At 41.2% G+C, this 12,192-nt stretch overlaps 1 pseudogene; it reads right to left on the bottom strand.

Annotated features, from left to right (window-relative positions):
* Nucleotides 1–2,199: 2,199 nt before the first annotated feature.
* LOC118575673 lies at nt 2,200–10,579 on the bottom strand (annotated as a pseudogene).
* Nucleotides 10,580–12,192: the final 1,613 nt, after the last annotated feature.

The raw sequence follows: 12,192 nt of genomic DNA, 5'->3' as shown, positions 1-12,192 counted from the left end.
TAAAATGAATACGGAAAGTAAAAAACGAAAGGAGGCCTAAAATTAACATGAGAAAGGAAGCATGTGAGTCACAGTTTTGGACAGCAGAGATATTGTTGTAAGACTTGAGTCATTAAGCTTTGACAGCAAGATTAAATTATAAGACAGCAAATTAACAAATTATAAACATAAATACAATCTTCTGGAAAAGACATGAATAAGACACTATGAACTCACAAAAGCAGTGTCTACCAGCACAAGATTGGATCTTTCAACATTGTTATTGACCAGGGGTTCAACCCAATCTGAGGAGCTACATTCTGTTGTCTGTTGGTGCTTGCTTGAGGAGGGGCAGTCATATTCCTCAGTGGTGTAATACTGATGACCAGTTGTCTTTATTCAAGTAACTCCACTGCCCAGGTCCATGCTCATGGAAGACACCTTACTAAGGTACAGTGGGCCACAAGAAAAAGATATAAATATAAGTTAAAAATGAGACTCTTTGGAAGGAAGTTTGAGTGGTGAGGGAAGATAGTCAGAGAGGATAATTAGGGAATACAATCAAAGCAAATATGTGTGTATAAAAGTGTGCAATAATAATAATATATTTAAAACATTAAAATACCCAGCATCATGAAATAAAAGGCATCCAGCACACAGTCATTGATCCATCATCTTCAGGATAATGTTCTTTCTCATTCTGCTTGGGTTGTTTTTATATCAGTCTCTACAGAAGGGAAAGGCTCCTAGTGTCATGAATCCAAACAAGTTACCAGTTGGTCCTTCTAGAAGAGGATTTCTGTGATGAAAGACCACTTTTCTGTGATGTGAGGTCCTGTTCTATTTTGGTTTTGGTTTCCTGTGATAAAACACAGATCAAAACCAGTCTGAATTAGAAAAAGAATGTTTCAGATCATACTTCTACTTCACTGTCCATCATTGAGGGAACCAAGTCAGAATTCAGGGCAGGAATCCAGAGCCAGGAACTGAAGCAGAGATCATAGAAAATGCATTAGGACAGCTGGATTTTCTATCTGTGGCTTTCAGAGAGACCTTGAAGGCAGACACTTCAATGCTGGCTACAGGTGGTGGTAACTGGCAGGAGCAGCTTCTTATAGCTCGTTTGCTTGACTGGTTCTTTGTGGGGAAAGTAAGATCTCAGATGTTTTCCTTTGCTTTATCTCTTTCTTTTGAATGACCTATTGTGGTTTTACCTTGCTGCTATTTTCTCTTATCTCAGAAACCCAACATCTAATTCCACAACTAACCCAAAAACCCTATGGTAGCTATTTGTAGCTCTTGTGGCTCTTCCAAAGGACTTCCTCTAACCTCCATGAGCACTAAACATTCACACAGTACACATACAAACATGGAGGAAAAAGAGTTATACACACAATATAAAATAAATAAATAATTCTTTGAAAACATATCTGGAAACATATTTCAGAGAATTCCATTCCCCATGTTGTTCTGTTTGGATGTTGGACATGGAAAATGCAACTGCAGAAGAGTGGAGACACAGGTGGGATATATTGTATATGGTTATATTTTTTATGTACCTCTGTTGATTCAGGCCCAGGCACATACGATTCCAATGAGGTTCCAATGCAATTTACCATTCAGGTGCTGCCCTCATGCTGCCGTCCTTCCATGTTTTGGTCTAGCTGTCCTTCCATATCTCAGGCTCAGTACCAGATGCAAAGACAGTGATTTGTAGGGACTCTCCAGAACCAGCAGTTTCATGGGATGAAATGTGTCTCTGACAACTTCACTCATAATGGCTCTACTTCTCTCAGTTTCACAAGAAAATAATGTTCTTTGCTCTTCCAGATGCCTAGTCTGAGCTCTGGGTTGTTATCAACTTAAAGAAAAACTAATACTTTAGATTATTGTGATGTAAGATTCCCAATAACAGAGAATACTAGACATGCTCTCTGTGGTCTATTTTTAGCTGAATACTTTCAAGACAAAGAATTAAAAGAAAGGCATTCACCAAGACTGTTTCTAAATTTCATAATATGAGGTTTTACTCAGAAACACACTTCTGATGCAGACCACAGATGAACGAGCCATGGTTGGGAATTTCTTGTCTGGGATGTGCAGGTGTGCTTCTCATCAGGGCGCCCTGAGAGAGGTTGTGCTTAAGGAGCTCCAGTTTTTGTTGAGCTTATACTATCATTTCAAACACTGTGAGTGTGTTCCCAGAGCACACAGAAATACCTCACTGAATCTTCTAGCTGTGAGGATGAAATGACAAGGCTGATGGACTTGGCTGATTTCCGAAAGACGACAGAGTAGCGGCTGCTCTTCTCAGTCTGTGTAAAAGAAGAAATTTGGCCAATAAGAAAAATCATCTCTCCACTAAGAAGCTGCTTGTACCACAAAAGATGATAAAAGTTCCAACTTGTCTCATATGAACAGTCCAGGGTGACTGTTTCCCCTTCCCGTGTGCTTGTAGTTGACTGGACCTGAATCACTTTCTGGCTCAAGTTGGATCCTGCAGAAAAATCAAAAGAAAGAAAAAAGCTCATTCTGTGATAGCGTGAACAGAACACTGTTGGTATTTGGTACCTTGAGACACAAAACAAACCTAACTGAAGACATATTCTGCTTGCTTCTCTCTAATCCATGTTCCCCCTCATGTCCATGTGAACTGCTACATGCCTAGGGCAAAGCTTCCTGTGTATACTTAGCTATACGTGAGACATCCATACCAGAGAAGGCCAAGGCCACCAACACAGAGAGCAGGCTGTGGAGACGCATGTGGCACAGGTCCTTCTCTGTGAGTTGTCTCCTCGGCCTTAGATCAGTGCTAAGTGTCTGAGTGCCTGACACTGCACGTGTACTGACTGTGTTTTCTACATTGCCTCAAGCAGGAAATGGGGTTTTATATGATCATAGGCCACAAGTTCCTTGTACAAAGAGGAACAGTGTAGCTCACCATAGCCTTTTACTTGTTTCCTGTCTTTCTTGGTAGTTAAAAGAGGCAGCACTAAAAAGGGAGAATGGAAAAACCCATCTCTGCTGAGCATAAAGCTGCTTTGAACTTATGGTTGTTATTTAGAGGAATAATTTGGTTGACCCAAAGTCAGATTCATCATGAGCAAAATGTAGTCTTCAACGCACTTCCAGACCATTGTCTTATGCTTACTTCTCTATATCGATTACCTAATAAAGCTTACTTAAAAAAAAAAAAAGTCCTCACAGGTCTTTGAATTTCCCTGTGAACCACTGGAATCTGAAATAATCTTTCTCCTTTACTGCTAGGGTCCATATAAATTCAGCAATTGTCAGAGCTACTTTTAAATCACATGGTAAAGGGCAGTGCATCAGAATGCTAGAAGATACCTGTTTATGTTCTGTGAAACTGTAACATGCATAAATTCATAGTCTGTACAAACTAAAGAGAGGTTGAGTGTGTCATTTGCCTGCTGGGTTGATCTCCAGCAGCCACTTAAGAATCCAGTTATTGTGGGTGCACCTACAGTCAGAGCTCTGGGAAACAGAGACAATGGAATCCTGGGGTCTCACTAGTAAGACAGTGAAGTGCAATTGGTGAGCTTCAGTTTCAGTGAGAATCTCTACCACATAAATGAATAATTAAATAAACAAACAAATAAATAAATAAATAAACAGATAAATAAATAAATAAATGCAAAGAAGTGCATGACTGAATAAATGTGAAGAGCAATAGAGGAATGTTAACCACTGGATTTCACAAACACACACACACACACACACACACACACACACACAGAGAGAGAGAGAGAGAGAGAGAGCGAGAGACAGACAGACAGACAGACAGAGATCATACTAATTTGAAAACTCACTTTTACAAAACCTGATTACCTTGAAAAAGTCTAATAACAAGTTTTATTCAGATTTGTCCTATTCTCTCCAAAAAAAAAAGAGAACTCTGCTTATTACATGACCTAGAAGCTTCTATACCATTGTCCCTGAATTATTCAGTCTCACTTGTTAAATTCTGGGCATTTTTTTTAATGTACAAAGTGATCTCATGAAAATCTTGCCATATTTCTCTGTGCATCCAGCCTATTATGTGTACATGATTTATATAACTTGAAAGAACTTAGGATCATGTTAATGCCACATAAATTGGTGTTTAGATTTTGGGTAATACTTTATCATCATTTTGTCTGTAGCTCTTTTATTATTAAGAAAATTTTTTATTCATTTTACATACCAATCAAAGATCCCCCTCTTCCCTCTTGCCCCTCCAACTTCCCCCTCCCAACCCATTCCCCATTCCCTCCTTCAAGAAGGTAAGGCCTCCCATGGGGAGGTAGATTTAGTAGAGGCAGGTCCAAGCCCCTCTCTCTGCCTCAGGGCTGTGTGAGGTTTTCCTTCATAGGTAGTTGGCTCCAAAAAGCCTAGTCTTTAGCTTTTAATTATTCATTTGCTCTCATTATCCCAATGGATGAAATGAACCAATAGCCAATCAGAAAAAAAAGTACAAACAAGGTCTCTGAGTTTAAATAACCGATCAACATGTACATTGGGGACAAGCTTGGGGTATCTGAGGTATAATCCTCTGCCCACCTCACTGCTGAGTGCTGATAGGCAGCACATGCCCTGGACTGCTGTCTCTGTGGATGAGCAGGACACCATGGGAGCCACAGCAGCCTGGGGAGCTCAGGATGGCCGGGTTGTGCTCCTGCTCTAGTTCTCCATGGAGCAGGTGGACGATATCCATGCTGCATGGCCACAGCCTCTGAGATGGGGCTTTGGAGCACATTTGGTTTGAGTACTGTGCTGGACAGTTAGTCTCATGCTAAATGCTGCCTTGTGTTTCCTTGAGATTTAATTAGCAATCAATACTTCCTAGTGAAGATAAATCTTAAGGTTGGTGGGGAAGTGGCTCAGCAGTGAAAGGCACTTGCTGCTAAACATAAAGATGGAAGTTCAGAACCTGTTTTAATGAACTGAGTTCCCAGCAAAATTTGCAGCTCCAGCTTTGAGTGATTGGACACCATCTTCTGTCCTTGTGTACATACAAGTTTGTGTAGACTCACATGGATGTGCACATGCATTTGTAAATAAAACTCAAATCTTTAAAAAATAAAGCCTACTATTTTAGGAATCATACAAAAGAGATCAAGGAAAATGAGGATTAAGTATACTGGCAGGGTTGGATCTTTTACCCTGGTCTGCTGCTGTGAAGTTATACCATGACCACCGCAACTCTTATAAGGAAACCTTTATTTGGTGTGGCTCACTTAAAATTTTAAAGGTTCATTCCATTATCATCATTGTGGGGAGCAGTACAATGTGTGGGCTGTAGTGGTATTTGCTCTGCCCATAACCTTGGGCTATGAGGTTCAAAGAAGGCCATGCTTCTTGCCATTGTATGTGATTTCTTAAAAGGAAAAGGAGAGGGGTCATGAGGTCTCTTCTCCCTGCTTCTTTCCTCCTGGTATGATAGAACTGCGAGGTGGATTCACTCCAGGTCTGGAAAGAGCATGACTTCAGCTAATCTACTCGGTTCTATATTTGTGAGTATATTTCCTCAGTTTACATCCTACTAAATTCCATAATACTCCTTTAGCAGACTCCAGTGGATATCTCACATTAGTAGGCATACATGGTACTAGCTGCATCACGATCAGCAATCCAACAAGAAAATGGTCCATGACACAGAGAGTTATCTTGAACGACAGAGAGCTCAAAGCCACCCACACAGTGATACACTTCCTCCCACAAAGCCAAACTGCCTAATAGTGCCACTCCCTTTGGGGGACATTTTCTTCCAAACCACTATAATGGTAAAAAGAATGATGTGTGGTGAACTATGTCTTAGAGAACTATAAAAGGAGCTCCAGGAAGCAAGACAGAGACCCTTTTACCTTAAGTACACTGTGTTACAGGGATTAATCTTGGATATGATTTTGTACCTCCTATACCTGCTGTGAGATGTCTTTCTGTACCCTGTGAATATGTGTTGTTATGATTGGTTAATAAAGAAACTGCTCTGGCCTATGTCGAGTCAGGTTATAGCCAGGCAGGAATCCAGGAGAGAGACAGGAAGAGGAAGTGCTGAGTCAGGAGCTGCCAGTGAGACACAGAGGAAGGAAGATGACAAGGCAGAACTGAGAAAAGGTACCAAGCCAGGTGGCTAATCATAGATAAGAATCAAGGGCTAATTTAAGTGTAAGAGCTAGTCAGTAATAAGCCTGAGTTAATGGTCGAACAGTTATAAATAATACTAAGCCTCTGACTGATTATTTTATAAGTGACTGTGAGTCTGCAAGGGGCCCAGAGGGACTGGAGAAACCTTCTGACTACATATCCCAAACATTTACATCAATTTATAAGACATGTTTATTCTTGTTGGATGTTAGAATATACCTGTAGAAATCAATCTGGTCAGTGTACCCTGAATCTGGATATGGCCTTCTGCTTTGCTTTTGTGCTTTTCCAGATATAATCAATAGTATGTGCCAGGCAATGTTGTTGAAGTTGGCCTGTCCTGAAAAAGTTCTGGGACATGGCTTCTTTGTTAATATTTAGTATGTGCTTACTGGCACTTATTATTTACATGTTTTTCTGATCTTTTTTTTTCACTCAAACAACCTTCTTTGAATCATTGCCATCTTCGTTATATTCATGTATAAAAGTACACTGTAGTGGGTGGCTGTTTGAGCCATGCCCTGAAGTACCACACCAAGTGAAGTAGCAGGTAGCTGTTATCCCTGCCTATGACCTTAAGAAATGTGCCCCTGGGATGAAGCTTCAGATGGTCCCTTAAGACCTGGGATGCATGAATGCACTCTCTTATTTTATACCTCGTGCTTTTGGATGCTGAGATCTTGGACCAGACAAATCAGCTCGGGACATAGGTCAACTTTCTTGGACCCTAAAATAAATGTCCAGTGGTTATGAGTTAACCCCCAAATAAATTCCTTTGCTCATGCAATAGACTTCATGGAGTAATTCCATTATCTTGGGGGTTGATTCACAACTTCTAACATTCAACAGCATAGAATATACATTACTGTGGTGGGTATTGTGTTCCCCAAAATATTGTGTGCTCCCTGAAATAAACATATCTGGGGTCAGAGAACAGACAGCCACTAGAACAAAGCCAAAAATGGTGGCTAGAAAATGGGAAGAGTAAGCTATAGCAGAAGTTGGGCAGTGGTGGCACAACCTTTAATCCCAGAGCTAGCTGGATCTCTGAGTTCAAGGCCACTGTAGAAACAGCTAAGCATGGTGACCCACGCCTTTAATCCTAGGGAGTAGGGGCAGAAAGAGAAAAGTATATCAGGCGTGAGGACCAGGAACTAAGGAGGAAAAGCATGTAGTTAGTTAAGCTTTGGAGCAACACAGTTCAGCTGAGATTCATGTGGAGGAGGACTCAGAAGCTTCCAGCCTGAGGAAACAGGATTACCTGAGGAAATAGCAAGGTGAGATAGCTGTGGCTTGTTCTGCTTCTCTGATCTTCCAGCATTCACCCCAATAACTGGCCTCAGGTTTGATTTCATTAACAAGTACCTTTTAAGATTCCTGCCACACATTACTATTCCAAAGGGGAGGAAAGGGAGAACAGTAAGGAAAAGCTGGACCAAAGCAAGACTAAATACCAGCTGGGCAAAGTCCAAAATCTGCATTTCTCTATCTGATGTCAACATTCTCTTCAGATCTCCAACTCATTTCAGCTTTGTTGACTGCAACACACTATTTTCTCTTGGACTGGCTCCATTATCTGTTAGCAGCTTTCCTTGGCAGGTATTCCAAGACTCTGACACCTCTAACATCCTGGGGAACTCAAACAATACAGACCTCATCTTCACAGCTTCATGCAACTGCCTTTCTGTATATCTCTTCAGGTATACCCCTGACACATGCCTGGCTTCAGTGGCTTTCCTTAGTTGCAGAGTGAGATTACACAAAGCTTTCTTATATTCTTGATTCTAAAACCTGAACCCATGTGGCCAAAGTTGCCAAGTTCTGCTGCTTACTGGGACTGGAACATGGTCCCCATGTTGAATTAATTACATCTTCACCAGCTTTGTGTTTTCAATTGTTTCCTTCACTGCCTAAGCTTGGCTGTTCTGCCACTCGCTGTGTAGACTAGGCTGGCCTCAAACTCAGAGATCTGCCTTGACCACACATGAAGACACCCAAGTGGTGATGATTATGTTATTATAAATTACCTGTCTTCACTGTCTCTCACATCTCTAAGTATTTTCCAGCCTCTCATTCCCTATAGTTCTGTCTTGAGGTACCCAGAGTTTTCAAGTTCTCCATTCTCCCATTCTCAAGGATGCCTTTTTCTTTTTCTGGCTTCTAAGCTAGGTATTTGTATTCAGTGAAACCTATTCCAATCTGATACAAATACTGTTCCCAATTTCTAGCTCAAGTTTAAACTTGAAAAAGGTATAACACTTTGAAAGTCTTTAGGGTGTTCACCCACTGGTATTGTGGAATTTATCTCCCACTGCTAAGATCCAACTGACTTTATTTTCCTCCTTAACTTTCCTTTGTGCATACTGAAAGCTACTCACTGTGGATGAGAAGTGAGCTTGCAGGCTTTACAAGTTAAATATCTTCCATATTGTTTTTGTTGGTTTTGGTTAATGAAGACAGAGTTTCACTAGGTTGCTCAGGCTAGACTTCAATCCTAGTCCCAAGCATTCCTCCTATCTTTACCTCCTAGGTAGTTAGGGCTAACACGACCATCAGCTGTGGCACAAAAACATTTGTATTTATAAACTAACTAAATATTTTTCAGTGAAATCTTGTTAGTATGTATGTAGCATTAAGTGGGTAAACCCAATAAAGTGTTGTGCAGTGAGAAATACTTTTTCCATTCTGTGCACTGCCGGTGGCCATGAAGACTGCAGCTGCTTCTGTTAGCTAAAAAAAAATTACATTCAGAATTTTATTTTGTTCATGTATGAAGTACATACATGAAATCATTTCTTTAGTAAAAGTTATGTACTTTCATTATATGAGTAAACTGAATTATTCATTCCCATTGATGTCACTTGTCTATTGTAAATACACCTGCATAATAGTGAGTGCCTTCTGGCTTCATACTTCAGTTTCCTTTAATGTAGATGAGGGTAGAAGATTCAAAACAAGAGGTGTTAGGGTCCAAGATGTCAGGAACCAAACATGAACCATGGAAAGTACTAGCTAGGCCAAAGAACAAGTCATAAGCCCCTTCTCAGAGCAGAAACTGGAAGCCCCCAAAGATAAGAGAACATCCCACAGTCAGGTGCCATGACAACCTAATGTAAAGAGCATCCCATGGTCAGGTAGCCTAGCAACAGAATAAACAGCCCCTGACCAGTGACCTTAGCCAACATCTCGCAGTTGCATGATCTGCCTCACATGTCTTACATCCCTTCCATGTTCTGCATGCCCCTTTTCCCCTTCCCTACTTCCTGCCCCCTCCCCTCCTATGCCATATAAGCTTTGTGAATTAAAATAAAATTGGCAGCTTGATCAGAATCTTGTCTTGCTCTCCTCCTTTGTGTTGACCATCCCTTTCATTCGCTCCCACAGGTGGGTCTGCCCCGTTGAAACCCTGCTGGCTAGGGCAAGAGGAAGTAGAAGTGGTCCGTGGTCATGTAAATCACCACTTTCCTTGTCATCAGAGGATAGTAAAGTAAAAGACTATTCTATGTGATTTCTATCACATAAGGCATGGTCCAAGTGACTGACATTGTGCTATAATAACCACACATTAACAACACTGTTGACAAGAGCATAGGGAGATGGGGATGTTATAATTTCCACTTGGTACAATACATCCACACAGAGAACTATTTATACAACCACTCAGAAAAACAATTCAACTAAGATAGTTAAGCAAATACATGTAAAACTTCAGTGGTGCCTGCGGAGCAAATGGAGACTGGAGAAAAGCAAGCCATGACATCACCTAACTCTGTCTCTGGACTGAATGAGTCTAATCCTTACATTCACCGTGTCACCTGTCACCTGCTCTTGCAAATGAAAACCCCTCTGCACCTCTGCCAGCCTCTGCCCCACAGCAGGGTTTTGTTGGAGCCTCAGCTGCAGATTTGAGTATGGGCTGCAGGTGACTGGAGAGCACTGTGCACTTGCTGCACAGAAGTAGGTGGCTGAGTCTCCAGGCTGAGAGGCTGTGATGTGCAAGGACAGCTGTTTCATGCTTCCACTGAAGAAGGCAGTAAATCTTCCATCTTCCCTTTTATATGACACAGATCGTATGGCTATCAGTAATGCAGGGCCTTCACCAGGGAACTGCCGGGTACCATGGGAAGTAGTCAAATGCACTGTTCTCATAAGTGCAGTTCAGAACTGAAGTCCCTCCTTCCCAGACTGTCAGAGATTAGGGATTTTGTCTCAGCTGCTGCTGGTCACTTCTGTCCTGCTGTTGACCACTCACCCCTGTGGAGAGAAATAACAAGTATCTTTAAGTTCCCGGGTACGTACTGGGTGTTGATGCTTTTAAAATTTATAATTCTGTCTGGTGCCCCAGTTCCCTGAGGACTCCACATTAATCCCATAACCTGAGGTTTCTCCACCATGACTCACAGGCTAGGTGAAGGGCCAGGACTAAAAATGATGCTTTCATGCTCTTGTCCATTTCTCCAAGATTGAAGCTTGGGGAGAACTCTGAAGGCCTTTTATCTCCACTAGAACAGAGACTCTAACTACACAGGCGCTAAGTTCTTTCAACAGGCTCCACCCCTCACAAACACTTTGTCTAAAGCTGTTTCTGACACAGGAAGTATTCTCCCAGTTTTGTTCAAATTTACTATTGCTGAAAATACAATCATTGAGAATCAGAAATCCTCTCATTGTAATACTATCTTTATACACTGGTAGAAATGTGCATTAAAATAGTCACCAAAAATAGCAGTGTGAATTTTCTGAAATACACAAAGAAGGAACAAAAGAAAGAGAGAGAGAAAGACAGGGAGGGACAGATGGACTGACAGAGGGAGGGATGGATGGAGGGAGGAAGGAAAGAAGGAAGGAAGGAAGAGAGAAAGAAGAAGAAAAGAACAGAAAGACGAATGACCCAGCTAATACCACTTATGGGCATTTATTTATCCAGGGGACATGAGGTCATCATATAAGAAAGACACCTGCATATTCTTGTTTATGACAGCACCATTCGCTATTGCCAAGATGTAGACAGAGCCTAGGTACCACCAGTCAACTGATCAATGAATAAAATACTGTATCTTAAAACAGCAGAGGAATATTCAGCCACAAGGAAAAATGAAAAAATCTGTAGGAAAACAGGTGGTATTGAAGGACACGATGTTAAGCAAAATAAAGCAAACATGTAAAAACATACAACACATATGTGTTCTCATGTGTGAAAACTAACAAAAAAAGAAGGAAAAAGAAAGTAAATATGATCTGAAAATAAAAGTAGTATAAATGGCCAGGCGGTGGTGGTGCATGCCTTTAATCCCAGTACTTGGGAGGCAGAGTCAGGCGGATCTCTGTGAGTTCGAGGGCCAGCCTGGGCTACCAAGTAAGTTCCAGGAAAGGTGCAAAGCTACATAGAGAAACCCTGTCTCAAAAAAAAAAAAAAAAGTAGTATAAATGTGTAAGGGGCGGGTGTCAGGAACAGGGGAAGGGAGAGAAGAAGAGAGAGGGAAGGCAAATAAATATGAGGAAATCTATGCAAACCCATATACTAAAATTTTATAGCAAACCCACTACATTCTACAATTTTTGTGTGCTGATGGTTATGGTAATCATATGTTTAAAAACAGATCAATTTAAAATTTTCTTCATTCTAGAAGCTTATACATACATAAAAGGAGTTAAGATGGAGTTACCTTACAACAAGAATAAATCTACTAGATACTAGGGATATCAAATAAAAATACCTGGGGTTGAGGATTTAGCTCAGTGGTAGAGCGCTTGCCTAGCAAGCACAAGGCCCTGGGTTCAGTCCTCAGCTCTGGAAAAAAAGAGCCTGGCAGTGGTGGCTTTCTGTAAGATAAATAAACATAATGACCAGATTAAACCTAGGGAGTAAATGATTTATTTGGTTTACATTTCTGATCATAGTCCACCACTGAAGTAAGCCAAGTCAGAAATTCAAGCTGGAACATTAGCAGGAAACATACATGACACCTGCTGACTGGCTTGCTCCCCCAGGCTTGATCATCATGTTTTTTATACAACCCAGGACCTCCTACTCAGAGATGAGAATGCCCACAGTGAGGCTGGGCC

The sequence above is a fragment of the Onychomys torridus genome, unplaced genomic scaffold, assembly GCF_903995425.1.
Source record: "Onychomys torridus unplaced genomic scaffold, mOncTor1.1, whole genome shotgun sequence".
NCBI classification, from domain to species: Eukaryota; Metazoa; Chordata; class Mammalia; order Rodentia; family Cricetidae; genus Onychomys; species Onychomys torridus.
Note: the sequence above shows the minus strand (reverse complement) of the source record. Positions and strands in the feature narration are given on the sequence as shown.